This window comes from Taudactylus pleione, unplaced genomic scaffold, assembly GCF_031769625.1.
Source record: "Taudactylus pleione unplaced genomic scaffold, aTauple2 ptg000188l, whole genome shotgun sequence".
NCBI lineage: Eukaryota > Metazoa > Chordata > Amphibia > Anura > Myobatrachidae > Taudactylus > Taudactylus pleione.
The window spans coordinates 4,973,452-4,981,467 of record NW_028284590.1 but is presented as its reverse complement, the minus strand read 5'-3'; positions in this window follow the sequence as shown (position 1 = coordinate 4,981,467).

Below are 8,016 nucleotides of genomic sequence, written 5' to 3'. Positions count from 1 at the left end.
GGGCATAATTAGCCACCGGTCTGGAACTTCCTGGAGGCTCCTAAATTTGGGCGGAGATTGTGCTTTTCCGGTGAGGTGGGCATGATTATGTGATTGTGTTATCGCGGTCCTGCCCCCCAGCAACATAATGCTGGGATTTGCAGCAAAACAGTGCGGGTGGCACAATCGTCACTGCTTGGCTCCATTTTGTCACAGATGAATGGTTCATACACATTCCACGACCAACGCTGTATAGAATAGTGATAGCCCCATCATAATCCATCCGGAGGTTGAAGAGATTTGCCTAAACCAACACACAGTCCCCTAAACCAGGAACTTTATTTTATATATATATATTTAAGGAAGGCTGTGCCAGATGGAGTTGTCTTTTATGCTTAAAGGAATGTGAAATAAAAATTACCTTAGATCCTAATTGAATTATAGTTTAATTGTAGTGTACTGAGAAAATCAGCAAATGGATGGTGTCCCTCTCTCTCTCTGGACGCAGTGTCGATGTTTGAGCGATTATTTAATACTGTGCACGCATGGAAAATCCTAGAAATCCCTATGGCGCATTCGAAACGCTGAATATATGCAGTGATTGCTGTTGCGTACGCCATTGCACTCATTTGAAATGACAGCAGAAAGGCGTGGGTGTTTTTGGGAGGTGGCCTGAGTGACTGACATTGAAAGCGGGCGCCTCAGGGCTTGTAAACTCTGGTGCTCGTATTTACAGAAGGGGAAGTCTGTAACTAGCATTTGCATATTATTGCTGCAGCGAATCCGATAGGAATCCTCTGAATCAGGCCCCTCTCTTGTTCTTCCTACTACAATGCCTAGGACATTCAAAGAGAGCAATTCATTACTTGGCCATGTGCGGTACATCACAGAGAGTAACGATACATGTATTTTTCTGTCCATGTCCATGGGCGACAAGGGGAAATGGGTTATCAGCTTCCCAATACATCGGCTGCTCACAAATCCAGTAATACCGTACTAATGAATATTTCATACCTGCCTAACTTAATGCAGGAACGTAAGAAGGGTCAATACAGAAGAAACTCAGGGCCAGATTCACTACGGATAGCAACTGCGATTGTGGCTGCAATTTGCACGCAGTCTGACAGCGAAGTTATGCTAATTGTGATCGCTATGCTGCCGCAGCACTACTCAGGGATGCCCACCTTACCTTACACACATCCGTCATGTTTAGCAAGACTGCAAAACTATCGGTAACATCGAGTACCATCGCAGCCTCACGCACACTTGCACAAGCTCTGACCTTACTCAGGAATTGCTAACCTCATCACACACTATGAGGACTCAGGCTGCGTAAGGCATCGCAGTGGATTATTAATGCACGCCCATGCAACCGTGTTCGAACGCACTGGCACGCCTGCGTTTCGCCGATTACCCCCCCGTCACCACTCACAAACAGCACTACCTGTCAGGGCCGCCATCAGGGGGGGACTGGGCCCGGAACCTGGCTGAAGTGAGGGGACCTGCCACCTCCTACTGCCACTGCAGAGCTTGCCGCCCGAACTAACCCCGTGTACAAAAGTAAAGGGGCCCAGCCGCAGGCGCTGCTGCTACCAGCAGCCTACCCAGTCCCCATAAATGGAGGAGGCAGCGGGCCAGCTCGGGACGCTCCTCCACCAACCTGCATGATAGACACCCGCCTGCCCCAAATGGTCAATAAAGTTTGCTGCTTTGAAGTCGGCGCGTGTGACGTCATTACGTCACGCTGCGCCACTGGAGGGAGAGTCTGAGGTAGGATGAGCCACGGATCGAGAGGAGCTGGACCAGCGTCTGCAGTGCTGGGGAAGAGGCAGAGAAGAAGCCGGAGACTTCTTCAAGGAAATAAGGTAAGCAACAAAAAAGCTGTGCACAGCAGGCAGAGACTGGATCTAATTACTGGGGAAGGGGAGGGAGTGGAGTGGGGGAAAAAAAGCTGGGCAGAGACTAGTTCTAATAACCTGGGAGGTGGGCCCTGCCAATTTTTTCAATCCCAGGCCCCACCATTTCTGATGGCAGCCCTGCTTCCTGTCAATCACTCTGCGATGGGTTTGCATAGTCACTGTGATCGCTATCCCGATCACAGTGGCCGGTTTGCGCACTGCGATGCATACGCATGTGTAGTACGCAACAGACTATTGCGTGCATATTAGCAGTTGCGATCCTTGCTGAATCAGGCCCTTAGTGTAACATATGCTCATATATTGTTTGTTCAGCTGTTTAATGTGTTTGTACTTATGCTATGAACAGTCCTCTTTAAATACTTTAATTCCAGCGCAACCTCCGGAAATGTAACTTTAACAATTTTTAAAAATTGGTGCACAGGGAGAAGCCAACATCTATTTGGTTGCCATCGGTAAAATCCCTTTTTTCTATATGTAAGCCCTTGCCACTGTATGCTGGTGTGAGGTGTATAGGTAGACAGCTCACCTCCTCGCTGGTGCATTCCTCCACACTGGCTGGCTTATAGGTGTGGGCAATTGGTGACTAAGGGGTCCCCACTCATGCAGGGCTCACAGCAAAGTTGTTTTTTTGTCTGTACACAGCTATTGTTACGTGATGGTTGCATAGTGCACATACAATAAGTTGGGTGCCAGATCATCTCTATTCCAAAATATGTTCTTATTAAATGACTCCTCCAGCACGTTACTTGGTTCCATAATGATAAAGGAAAATATCTACATCTCCTTCTTCTCCTGCACAGTACATGGTTTATGACAATGATAATTAAAACACATACATCTCCATGCTAGTGCTTATCTCTACATTCTTCCCCTTCATTTATCACGCTCTCACAGTTACAGACACTAGGCTCATATACAGTTATAGCACTCTACACGTGTTACTCAAAGCCGCTTCTCACTCTGCAGCTCTTCTCATTGCGCTTTATAAGTCTGGGGAGCCTATTCCGTATGGCCTCCGATGATTATGTATCCAACTTGCAGCGGGGGAATAGTTTACACCCGAGCAATTCATCATTGCTCCGGTGCGGGGACAGCTGCTCCGAAAAGCAGCTGTCCCCTCAGTTAGTATCACAGCTACAAAAGTAGCTGCATTACTTACCTCTTCCCCATCAGCACGGCTACGCATGCATGACCCGAGGTCATGCATGCGTACAGCCGCCGGGGAGTCCTTGAGAAGGTGGCGGAGGGATCCCCGTAACTCCTTCCCATAGGAGGGAGCGGGGCTATGAGAGCAAGCATCATCTGAAGATTGCGCTTGTTCTCGTGAGCAAACTCAGAAAACTTTCAGTTTTCGAAGTTTGATGAATATCAGGGGGTCCTATTGGATCCCTGATGATGAATGTCCCAGTAACTAAAATATGCGGAAACTAGCATTTCCGCATGGTTACCGAGCCATTTATTGATGATGAATAGGCCTCTGCCTCTCTTATTTATCACAACTCAGCTTCTCTTTATCACGGCTCTGTATCTCTTTATCTATCACAGCTCTGTATCTCTTTATCTATCACAGCTCTGCATCTCTTTATCTATCACAGCTCTGCATCTCTATATATCACAGCTCTGTATCTCTTTATCTATCACAGCTCTGCATCTCTTTATCTATCACAGCTCTGTATCTCTTTATCTATCACAGCTCTGTATCTCTTTATCTATCACAGCTCTGTATCTCTTTATCTATCACAGCTCTGCATCTCTTTATCTATCACAGCTCTGCAACTCTTTATCTATCACAGCTCTGCATTTCTTATATATCACAGCTCTGCATCTCTTTATCTATCACAGCTCTGCATCTCTTTATCTATCACAGCTCTGCAACTCTTTATCTATCACAGCTCTGCATCTCTTTATCTATCACAGCTCTGCATCTCTTTATCTATCACAGCTCTGCAACTCTTTATATATCACAGCTCTGCAACTCTTTATCTATCACAGCTCTGCAACTCTTTATCTATCACAGCTCTGCATCTCTTTATCTATCACAGCTCTGCAACTCTTTATCTATCACAGCTCTGCATATCTTATATATCACAGCTCTGCATCTCTTTATCTATCACAGCTCTGCATCTCTTTATATATCACAGCTCTGCATCTCTTTATATATCACAGCTCTGCATCTCTTTATCTATCACAGCTCTGCATCTCTTTATCTATCACAGCTCTGTATCTCTTTATCTATCATAGCTCTGCATCCCTTTTTCACAGCTCTGCATCTCTTTATCTATCATAGCTCTGCATCCCTTTATCACACCTCTGTATCTCTTTATCTATCACAGCTCTGCATCTCTTTATATATCACAGCTCTGCGTCTCTTTATCTATCATAGCTCTGCATCCCTTTATCACAGCTCTGTATCTCTTTATCTATCACAGCTCTGCATATCTTTATCTATCACAGCTCTGTATCTCTTTATATATCACAGCTCTGCATCTCTTTATATATCACAGCTCTGCATCTCTTTATATATCACAGCTCTGCATCTCTTTATCTATCATAGCTCTGCATCCCTTTATCACAGCTCTGCATCTCTTTATCTATCACAGCTCTGCATATCTTTATCTATCACAGCTCTGTATCTCTTTATATATCACAGCTCTGCATCTCTTTATATATCACAGCTCTGCATCTCTTTATCTATCATAGCTCTGCATCCCTTTATCACAGCTCTGTATCTCTTTATCTATCACAGCTCTGCATCTCTTTATCTATCACAGCTCTGCATCTCTTTATCTATCATAGCTCTGTATCTCTTTATCTATCACAGCTCTGCATCTCTTTATCTATCACACCTCTGCATCTCTTTATCTATCATAGCTCTGCATCTCTTTATCTATCACAAGTCTGCAACTCTTTATCTATCACAGCTCTGCATCTCTTTATCTATCACAGCTCTGCATCTCTTTATCTATCACACCTCTGTATCTCTTTATCTATCACAGCTCTGCATCTCTTTATCTATCACACCTCTGTATCTCTTTATCTATCACAGCTCTGCATCACTTTATCTATCACAGCTCTGCATCTCTTTGTCTATCACAGCTCTGCATCTCTTTATCTATCATAGCTCTGTATCTCTTTATCAATCACAGCTCTGCATCTGTTTATCTATCACAGCTCTGCATCTGTTTATCTATCACAGCTCTGCATCTCTTTATCTATCACAGCGCTGTATCTCTTTATCTAACACAGCTCTGTATCTCTTTATCTATCATAGCTCTGCATCCCTTTATCTATCACAGCTCTGCATCTCTTTATCTATCACAGCGCTGTATCTCTTTATCTAACACAGCTCTGTATCTCTTTATCTATCACAGCTCTGCATCTCTTTATCTACCACAGCGCTGTATCTCTTTATCTATCATAGCTCTGCATCTCTTTATCTATCACAGCTCTGCATCTCTTTATCTAACACAGCTCTGCATCCCTTTATCTATCACAGCTCTGAATCTCTTTATGTATCACAGCTCTGCATCTCTTTATGTATCACAGCTCTGCATCTCTTTATCTATCACACCTCTGCATCTCTTTATCTATCACAGCTCTGCATCTCTTTATCTATCACAGCTCTGCATCTCTTTATCTATCACAGCTCTGCATCTCTTTATCTATCACAGCTCTGCATCTCTTTATCTATCATAGCTCTGCATCTCTTTATCACAGCTCTGCATCTCTTTATCTATCACAGCTCTGTATTTCTTTATCTATCATAGCTCTGCATCCCTTTATCTATCACAGCTCTGTATCTCTATCTATCACAGCTCTGCATCTCTTTATCTATCACAGCTCTGCATCTCTTTATCTATCTCAGCTCTGCATCTCTTTATCTATCACAGCTCTGCATATCTTTATCTATCACAGCTCTGCATCTCTTTATCTATCACAGCTCTGCATCTCTTTATCTATCACAGCTCTGCATCTCTTTATCTATCACAGCTCTGCATCTCTTTATCTATCATAGCTCTGCATCTCTTTATCTATCACACCTCTGTATCTCTTTATCTATCACACCTCTGTATCTCTTTATCTATCACACCTCTGTATCTCTCTATCTATCACAGCTCTACATCTCTTTTTCACAGCTCTGCATCTCTTTATATATCACAGTTCTGCATCTCTTTATCTATCACAGCTCTGCATCTCTTTATCTATCACAGCTCTGTATCTCTTTATCTATCACAGCTCTGCATCTCTTTATCTATCACAGCTCTGCATCTCTTTATCTATCACAGCTCTGCATCTCTTTATCTATCACAGCTCTGTATCTCTTTATCTATCACAGCTCTGCATATCTTTATCTATCACAGCTCTGTATCTCTTTATCTATCACAGCTCTGCATCTCTTTATCTATCACACCTCTGCATCTCTTTATCTATCATAGCTCTGCATCTCTTTATCTATCACAAGTCTGCATCTCTTTATCTATCACAGCTCTGTATTTCTTTATCTATCACAGCTCTGTATTTCTTTATCTATCACAGCTCTGTATCTCTTTATCTATCACAGCTCTGCATCTCTTTATCTATCACACCTCTGCATCTCTTTATCTATCACAGCTCTGCATCTCTTTATCTATCACAGCTCTGCATCTCTTTATCTATCACAGCTCTGCATCTCTTTATCACAGCTCTGCATCTCTTTATCTATCACAGCTCTGCATATCTTTATCTATCACAGCTCTGTATCTCTTTATATATCACAGCTCTGCATCTCTTTATATATCACAGCTCTGCATCTCTTTATCTATCATAGCTCTGCATCCCTTTATCACAGCTCTGTATCTCTTTATCTATCACAGCTCTGCATCTCTTTATCTATCACAGCTCTGCATCTCTTTATCTATCACAGCTCTGCATCTCTTTATCTATCACACCTCTGCATCTCTTTATCTATCATAGCTCTGCATCTCTTTATCTATCACAAGTCTGCAACTCTTTATCTATCACAGCTCTGCATCTCTTTATCTATCACAGCTCTGCATCTCTTTATCTATCACACCTCTGTATCTCTTTATCTATCACAGCTCTGCATCTCTTTATCTATCACACCTCTGTATCTCTTTATCTATCACAGCTCTGCATCACTTTATCTATCACAGCTCTGCATCTCTTTGTCTATCACAGCTCTGCATCTCTTTATCTATCACAGCTCTGTATCTCTTTATCTATCACAGCTCTGCATCTGTTTATCTATCACAGCTCTGCATCTGTTTATCTATCACAGCTCTGCATCTCTTTATCTATCACAGCGCTGTATCTCTTTATCTAACACAGCTCTGTATCTCTTTATCTATCATAGCTCTGCATCCCTTTATCTATCACAGCTCTGCATCTCTTTATCTATCACAGCGCTGTATCTCTTTATCTAACACAGCTCTGTATCTCTTTATCTATCACAGCTCTGCATCTCTTTATCTACCACAGCGCTGCATCTCTTTATCTAACACAGCTCTGCATCTCTTTATCTATCACAGCTCTGCATCTCTTTATCTAACACAGCTCTGCATCCCTTTATCTATCACAGCTCTGAATCTCTTTATGTATCACAGCTCTGCATCTCTTTATGTATCACAGCTCTGCATCTCTTTATCTATCACAGCTCTGCATCTCTTTATCTATCACAGCTCTGCATCTCTTTATATATCACAGCTCTGCATCTCTTTATCTATCATAGCTCTGCATCCCTTTATCACAGCTCTGCATCTCTTTATCTATCACAGCTCTGCATATCTTTATCTATCACAGCTCTGTATCTCTTTATATATCACAGCTCTGCATCTCTTTATATATCACAGCTCTGCATCTCTTTATCTATCATAGCTCTGCATCCCTTTATCACAGCTCTGTATCTCTTTATCTATCACAGCTCTGCATCTCTTTATCTATCACAGCTCTGCATCTCTTTATCTATCATAGCTCTGTATCTCTTTATCTATCACAGCTCTGCATCTCTTTATCTATCACACCTCTGCATCTCTTTATCTATCATAGCTCTGCATCTCTTTATCTATCACAAGTCTGCAACTCTTTATCTATCACAGCTCTGCATCTCTTTATCTATCAC